At 35.1% G+C, this 7,298-nt stretch overlaps 1 protein-coding gene across 1 annotated transcript in view; it reads left to right on the top strand.

Moving 5' to 3' along the window:
• Positions 1-464: 464 nt before the first annotated feature.
• Positions 465-7,298, top strand: part of LOC121297780 (cadherin-22-like) — a 190,667-nt gene continuing 183,833 nt past the window's right edge. Inside the window, exon 1 of the mRNA XM_041224277.1 lies at positions 465-627. The gene's annotated coding sequence lies outside the window, so the exon portion shown is untranslated. The remainder of the gene's footprint in view (positions 628-7,298) is intronic.

Raw genomic sequence — 7,298 nt, 5'->3', positions numbered from 1 at the left:
TTCTATATTGGGACAGACAGATGCAAAAGAACTTATGACAAGACCTGTACTGGTCTTTTTACCACTTGGATCACTAAATATCTTGATATCCCTGAATAGATAATTGTTTCCTCTTAAATTTCTAGCCACAATGCTTCTCAAATGTTACCTATCTATCTAACTATCTATCTATCTATCTATCTATCTATCTATCTATCTATCTATCTATCTATCTATCTATCTATCTATTAATTTTTTACAGCTCCATCTGTTGTAGACAATGTATCTAAGACTTGTAGGTTAAACTTTTTGTCAATGCTCTATTGCGGTAAGTAAAGTCATTAATATCCCCAGAGCTCCCCCCCCTTCTCTCTCTAATCCCTTCCCTGTCCACAAGGGGCTGGCTGCTCTCAGAGAGCCTGCTTTGCCTTGCTGCCTTGTTGTACAGGCTCCTCAGTATCAGCCTGCCTGCTGTAGCACGAGGAGTGTGGAGCTCTCCTTGTCTTTCCGAGACTCGTGGCTCTCCAGTGTGCTCGCAATGCAATGGGATCCTACAGTACAGTTTGAAAGAGACTGACTTATCTTCAGGAGCCAGAGGGAATAGCAGGGGCATCTCTACAGGTACCAAGGCATCTAAACAACAGCAAGGTAAGACAGACCAAGATGTTTCACCAGGTGCTTCTGTAATGCATTTTGAGTAGGGGGTTTAGTTGATTAAGTTTGAATGGAAAAATGTGTATTCATGTCCTGAAGTAAATACTAAATACAAAACTGTAAAAAGTGTCTTAAGAGAATAAAGATTTTCCTTGTATTTTAGAGCAAATTTTAATGGGGATGTTTTAACTGCTGTTGGGGTGTTACTACAATTTCATATCGTAAGGGACTTATATACGGTATGTTATTAATCGAATATTCGTCTGTTTACCTGCTCTGATTAATCTATCAATCATTTCAAGATTAAAATCCCTCAACCAAAAGATGATTCTTAGAAACTGAATGTGAAATATCATTTAGGACCTGATCTAGTAGCACACTAAACAGCATCTAATTTGTTTTCTGTGAACTCAGGTATCAGAAATGAAAGTTTAGCTATCCAGTGGAGTCCTGTACATTGTGGATTTTTTCTGTAGGGATGTTTGTATTTATTTAGCATGTTACTGTTCTACCTTTCTTATACATCCTATTGCGGGATGCAAATCTAAAGTAAATATTAGAAGTTAGCATGGGTATAACTCTTATATATATATATATATATATATATATATATATATATATATATATATATATATATATATATAATTTGTAGTGTGTTTTATATTGTATTCTGTGTGATTATTCCATGTGTTTGTTTAATGCAAATTTTGACATTTTCCAATACAAATGAAAATTTAAATAAAATATGGAATAAAATATGAAAAATACACAACATTAAGTTACCAGAGAAAGTCATGCTTTTAATGTAGGGGCTTGCAAGTCTTATTGTTTTTTTTTTTGAAAACACAATTAAAATTTTGAGTACAGTATGTAAATAGTTTTGAAAATGTATAAATCTTTTTAAGACACAAACATGCAACTGTAACAAACTCTTAAAGCACATTTAAAATGCTGTGTTAAATTTTAGTTTTAGAGGCTGGCATATTCAACTAAACGTACGGTACATAGTTCTAGAATATAAATACATTAATACATTATGTTTGCTTATACATATTTATATAGGCTACGAAACGGGAAAAATGTGATCTTAAAAAATGTGAACTGCAATTTACAGTGCTTGCATTGTTATTAAAAATACATTAAAAAATACACATCTATATATATATATATATATATATATATATATATATATATATATATATATATATATATATATATATATATGCAGTACCCATAATAAACCAATAGATTTATGTTCTCTTCCTAGTTTAATAGTTTCATGTTTTTTTTCTATCCACTATCCAGATACAGTTTATGCTGTTAAACGAAGTAGTTATAGAATATTGTATTGGTTTTTGAAAAAGTAATATAGCTGCTGTTACAAATTCTGATTTATTAGTCTTCAGTTGAAAAAATAATTTGGTATCCCTATTGTAGAAATGAATAATTTTACATATTAGACCAAGGACTATGCTAGCATTATTAGATGCGGGTCTCTATTGAACGGAGCAGGGTACATTTTACTCTAGCAAGCAGGAAAACCTCTTGTTACTTGGCTATTTAGATGCGTCAGTTATATCATTTAGTTTATTACATTATTTATGTCCCAATAATCTTTGGGCAGATATGTTAAAGGAAACATATAATTTGTACTGGTATGAACAACAACAATAATAATAATAATAATAATAATAATAATAATAATAATAATAATAATAATAATAATAATAATTAGCCAGGGTTTTTAGTGGCATATAAATCATGAGATCTAGTTCGTGCCACCAAAGCCTTGCCATGGAATTACAGCCTTGTACAGTTTGGTAGTCTTTATTTACTGGTTATAATTAGTTGAAAATGATCAATTTTTCTCTGGTTTCTCACATTCACCCGTTAAGTGCCATGGGCCTTACTTCAGGACAGGCTCATTTGTAATTTTGGGAGCATTTTTAACTGGCTTCTACCTGCTATTTCAATGTTCTCTTTAACTATATTGTTATGATAACCTATACTTATGTTGTTCACCGCTTTACGGCTTGTGTTCAGATTTTTGATTAATACTATTCATGATTAATGTGTTAATCTGTCTCTCAGAGTTGTCATTGTGCTTTCTTGAATGTGATACCTTTTTGGTAACACTTTCAAATACTGCCTTGAAATTCTTGTAAATGCTGGCTAGATCTCACAGGATTAATAACATCTGGATGTCTCCTGCACTTCCTCGGAGGTCTTATATCATTCTTTTTGAATGCAGCCCTGTTAATTCATGTGGATTTAATTACCTGCATTCATTCCATGTTTTCTTGTAAGAAATTGATCGCATGTATATGGCATGCATTCCTTGTGAGGAGGGAGATTATGAGACATGTGATCAACATAATTGAAAGGGCTATTGCGTTTACTTTCTCCTCGTCATCAATCAAAATAATTTGAAATCTGGATGTCATTTTGATCTGCTGAATTTGCTGCTTGCTTTGAACAGCTTTTGTGCACTCAATGTGGCCCAGCGCGGTCTTATTATCCTACAGGGGTCGTGTGACAACTCTAAATAATAAGGCTGTAAAATTGTGTGGTTTATACAGATGTAAACATTTACTACTACGACCACAGCCATGACTACATCACTATTAAGAATATTAATAATAATTATTCAATTATGAAACAAGACAAATGCTCCATACAGTATATGAATTGTATTGCTTTATTTAAGACTGGAAACTTGCCAGGATCAATTCTTGTGAAGAAACTCAGGGAGCGCACACCCATACACCAGTCTTTACTAGTTTTGTTTGAAAGCAGAAAAAGAAAAATCCATAAAAATGTTACAAAATGAGATACGTTTCGCTTAGGAGACCTCGAGTCAGATTTATCCTAACTTGTATCCCTAATTGCAATGTTCACCATTTGAAAGGAAAAGCGCGAATGCAACAAAACAAGAAACAAACAATTTAGCAGGGTTGTTTCACAAGTCAAAGCTATGCTATTGTGTTTGTAACATTTCAATGACCAGACTGGAGAAATCAAATTGAAAACATGTCTCTTTGTCCGCTGCTTCCTGTTGTCTTCACAATCCCATGTCAACCTCACTCCCATCGTATCCCAGAGTCGGGTCTGTGAGAGTGAGGCTAAACAATGGAGCCCAGCTCCGGAAGTGACAGGGCATCAAGAACCAGCTCTAAATATAAAAAGGATACACATGGACTTTCATGGAGGGGTGCACTTCTTCCCCCAGTATGGATGGGCGAACAGGTGATGAGCCCCCAGAAGGGTTTATGCTGTATAACAATGAATGGAAAATTATTAAAAATAAATAAATAAAGAGCTGAATTCTGAGATGAAGCTCTGCATTTGCTTAGCAACATGACGTATTTTGACCCTGTCATTCTATCCTTGGATTTGAATGAATACAAGATTGATTCCAAAATGAGATAAAACTATATGTACGCACTCAGCAACATTAAATTAAAAATCTATTCAATGCTGGGTCTCTTGACACTTGTTGTAGTGGCGTGGAACTTGCACATCTCAACTGAAGCTAAAAAAACAACAAAATACATCAGGAAAAAGATCTTCACCACAACAAGGGGAGCTGTGAGTGTGTTACTAATAAGAAGCATTAATTTTAAAGCCCTTCTTTAAGTGTTGTTTTGCTTTAATGAAAAAACTACTTACTATTGTAAAACACATATTCCTGTTCAAAATTAATTAAACATTTATTTTGGTGCCTGTTGGGTGATTCATCCAGTAAAAGCCCTTTCCTTTAAGACTTTTTTGGAATTATTGATTACCATATCCCCGTCCCTGCACTGTCAAGCAGTGGGCAGCAGTTAAGCCTCCTGTCTCATTATGATGCCTGCAGGCTTTCATTAATCAGGACTAATGAGTTAAAATTTGTATCGTCTTTATTAATAATGCCCCTTCAATTTCTATCAAGACTGGCCTTCATCTATATAGAGTTGTATTATTATTATTATTATTATTATTATTATTATTATTATTATTATTATTATTATTATTATTATTATTATTCAGCATCCCCTCTAGTCATTATATGTTTGACACAGTACATCTGCATTGTGATTTGGCAGTTTTATGTTTACATGTATAGTCACCATAGTTTCCCATGTGTTTAACTTGCTTTGCAATACCCCTCTGGACTTTGCCATGCTTTCACTATGCTTTATAACACTTTGCAATGCTTTTACTGTGGAAACCTTTTATCAGGGGGTTAAGAGCTTTGCTCAATAGTAATGCACCCTCTTCTGAACCCTTGGCTGGGATTCAGTGGAGGGATTATGAATCCTCCTTCCATCACTCCCCACTTTGTTATTTAAACACCAGGGAAACTCATCTGGCTGTTGCAGATGCAATCCCAGTTGCAACAATATCCCCCACCTCCCCAGCCACTTCATTGCCTTATAGAGACGGGGGTCCACCCTGCTGCCCTGCATCACCAAATCAGTTCCTTTTTCAAAGGGCAGTGAATCAGACGTGAACCTTGTGCAACACTATGCCTTTCGGAGGCTTTATGACTCCTTGGTCATGTTCATTTTAAGTGGAGATACTCCTGGGGCGGCTGTACTAAGGCTAGCCAATCCCAGGTCCAGTGATCTTAATCCTGTGATGTGTTGGGTTTGCACTAAAAGCATCAGCTCTGATCCTGAGCTCAGTTTCGGCTCACAATCTGATCTTGCTACAGAGCAGGATCAGATTCGGATCAGAGCTTGATCTAATGTTTTAAAATGAAGGAATTAAGACGAGAGCATGTTTCATTATCGGCAAAATCAGCTTTACTGCTTTGAGCATGCAGCAATTCTTTCTTTTGCATTTTCTGGGTCTGTTGTCTGGAATGTTCTAATACTGATGACTTGGTAATAAATACATGAACAAGAACAGGAAGCATTCATCTGTGAGGTGCTCTTCTGTGGATACAGTGCTTGCCGACTTCACACATTTCTGATTTCGTTATGAATTATTTATTCTTTTGAGCTTCCAATGCAAATGTAGGGGACCAGGCAGACCTATTGTGACTTGACTCAGCAATTCAACATTAGAAGCTTACAATCCATAATTCAAAGGTACAAACATATTATAATGTGCAATTATTATAATGAATTATGTTTATATATATATATATATATATATATATATATATATATATATATATATATATATATATATATATATATATATATATATATATAATTGTATTGCTATTTGTAGATGCATTGCCATTGAAGAATATTTAGGTATGATAATTACAACCTGCAACATTTGTCCAGCCTATTAACTTCCTGTGCTGTAGGTCACTTACTGCAGAATGACCACTGGAGTGAAATTTAATATCCAAATTAAAGTTCAATTTAAACAACATAAAAGCCAGTGCACGACATAGCAAGGGTCCTTATACCTTCAATATAATGATGCAGTTAAACTATAAATATACAGTATATAGTTTATAAAATTACAACCAAATGCAATTCAAACATCTATAGGAGACTAGACCTGTATGATACAAATCTGGTGAAGATCGACGTATAATCAAAGGAAGTATCGTGTTTCTCGTGTGGAGTGTGAGAGACAGACAGGATCAGCGCATATGGGTGCCAATTTTATTTAAATATATTCATCACAAGAAAAAGAGATCAACAACATTATTGCTACTGCTAAAAGGTGTGAAGGGAACAGAGGACAATGAAGGTTTATCACTCCGGTATTGCTAGTATGAGGACTGAGCTTTCCCAGCACTGAAAGATTGCCTGCTTGTCACATCAGCAGGAGCAAGCCTGGCCACGGCGATGCTTATTAAACTGTAGATAACTTATCCACTGGTGGATAAGAGTCAACCAAGATGAGCAAATCTAATGTTCAGTGATGAATGAAGCAGAGCAGTCCCTGAGCAAATCAGCTCTGCAACTGTGAGAGAGAGAACACGGCAGTGTATTCTCTCCCCTGCAAAGAAAGCTGCATGAGTTTGTATTGACACTACAGGGGGCTGCTGTGGCGCAAGCAGATGTCCTGTGTTAAAGATATAATGGCTAGAGGGGATGCTGAATAATAATAATAATAATAATAATAATAATAATAATAATAATAATAATAATAATAATAATTCACTAGCCTTTCACTTCTTTCACCTGAGTTTGGGGTCTGTGACTCTGCCCTATTATGAACTGTAACGCAACACCAAACACCACAAAAGGACAAGTCTATGAGATGGGAATTGTACCTATAGTGATGGCCATAAATGAAATATTTATTATGGATGTGTTTATCCTTTAATGGCTGGTATATTTTCAGAAATGAACTTGTCTGCTGCTTTGTTTTCCATTATGTGTACTGAATCTTATGCACGCCCGCTTGTGCAATTTTGCTAATTTGAAGGTCATTTTTCATACTGCCATCTTCAAACAATTTCCATATGTTGCATTATGAGATAAATATGAACCCTTCTCCCAAATGTACCCGGGCATGTTTAAAACATATCTCATGGTCTTTGAAGATCATGGTGTACTCTTACATGTGATTTAATCGTAATCTCATAGATTTATGCTGCTACCAAGAGCATCCTTGTCCGACTAGGAGAAATCTGGTAAATTTCTGAAGTGCATTTGCATCCCTTTTCTCCTATATACATTTTTCATACAGCTCCTGCTTACTGGCGGAAT

Source organism: Polyodon spathula, chromosome 23 (assembly GCF_017654505.1).
Source record: "Polyodon spathula isolate WHYD16114869_AA chromosome 23, ASM1765450v1, whole genome shotgun sequence".
In the NCBI taxonomy this organism is placed as follows: domain Eukaryota; kingdom Metazoa; phylum Chordata; class Actinopteri; order Acipenseriformes; family Polyodontidae; genus Polyodon; species Polyodon spathula.
The sequence above is the reverse complement of the archived record's forward strand: the minus strand, read 5'-3'. Positions and strand labels throughout refer to the sequence as shown.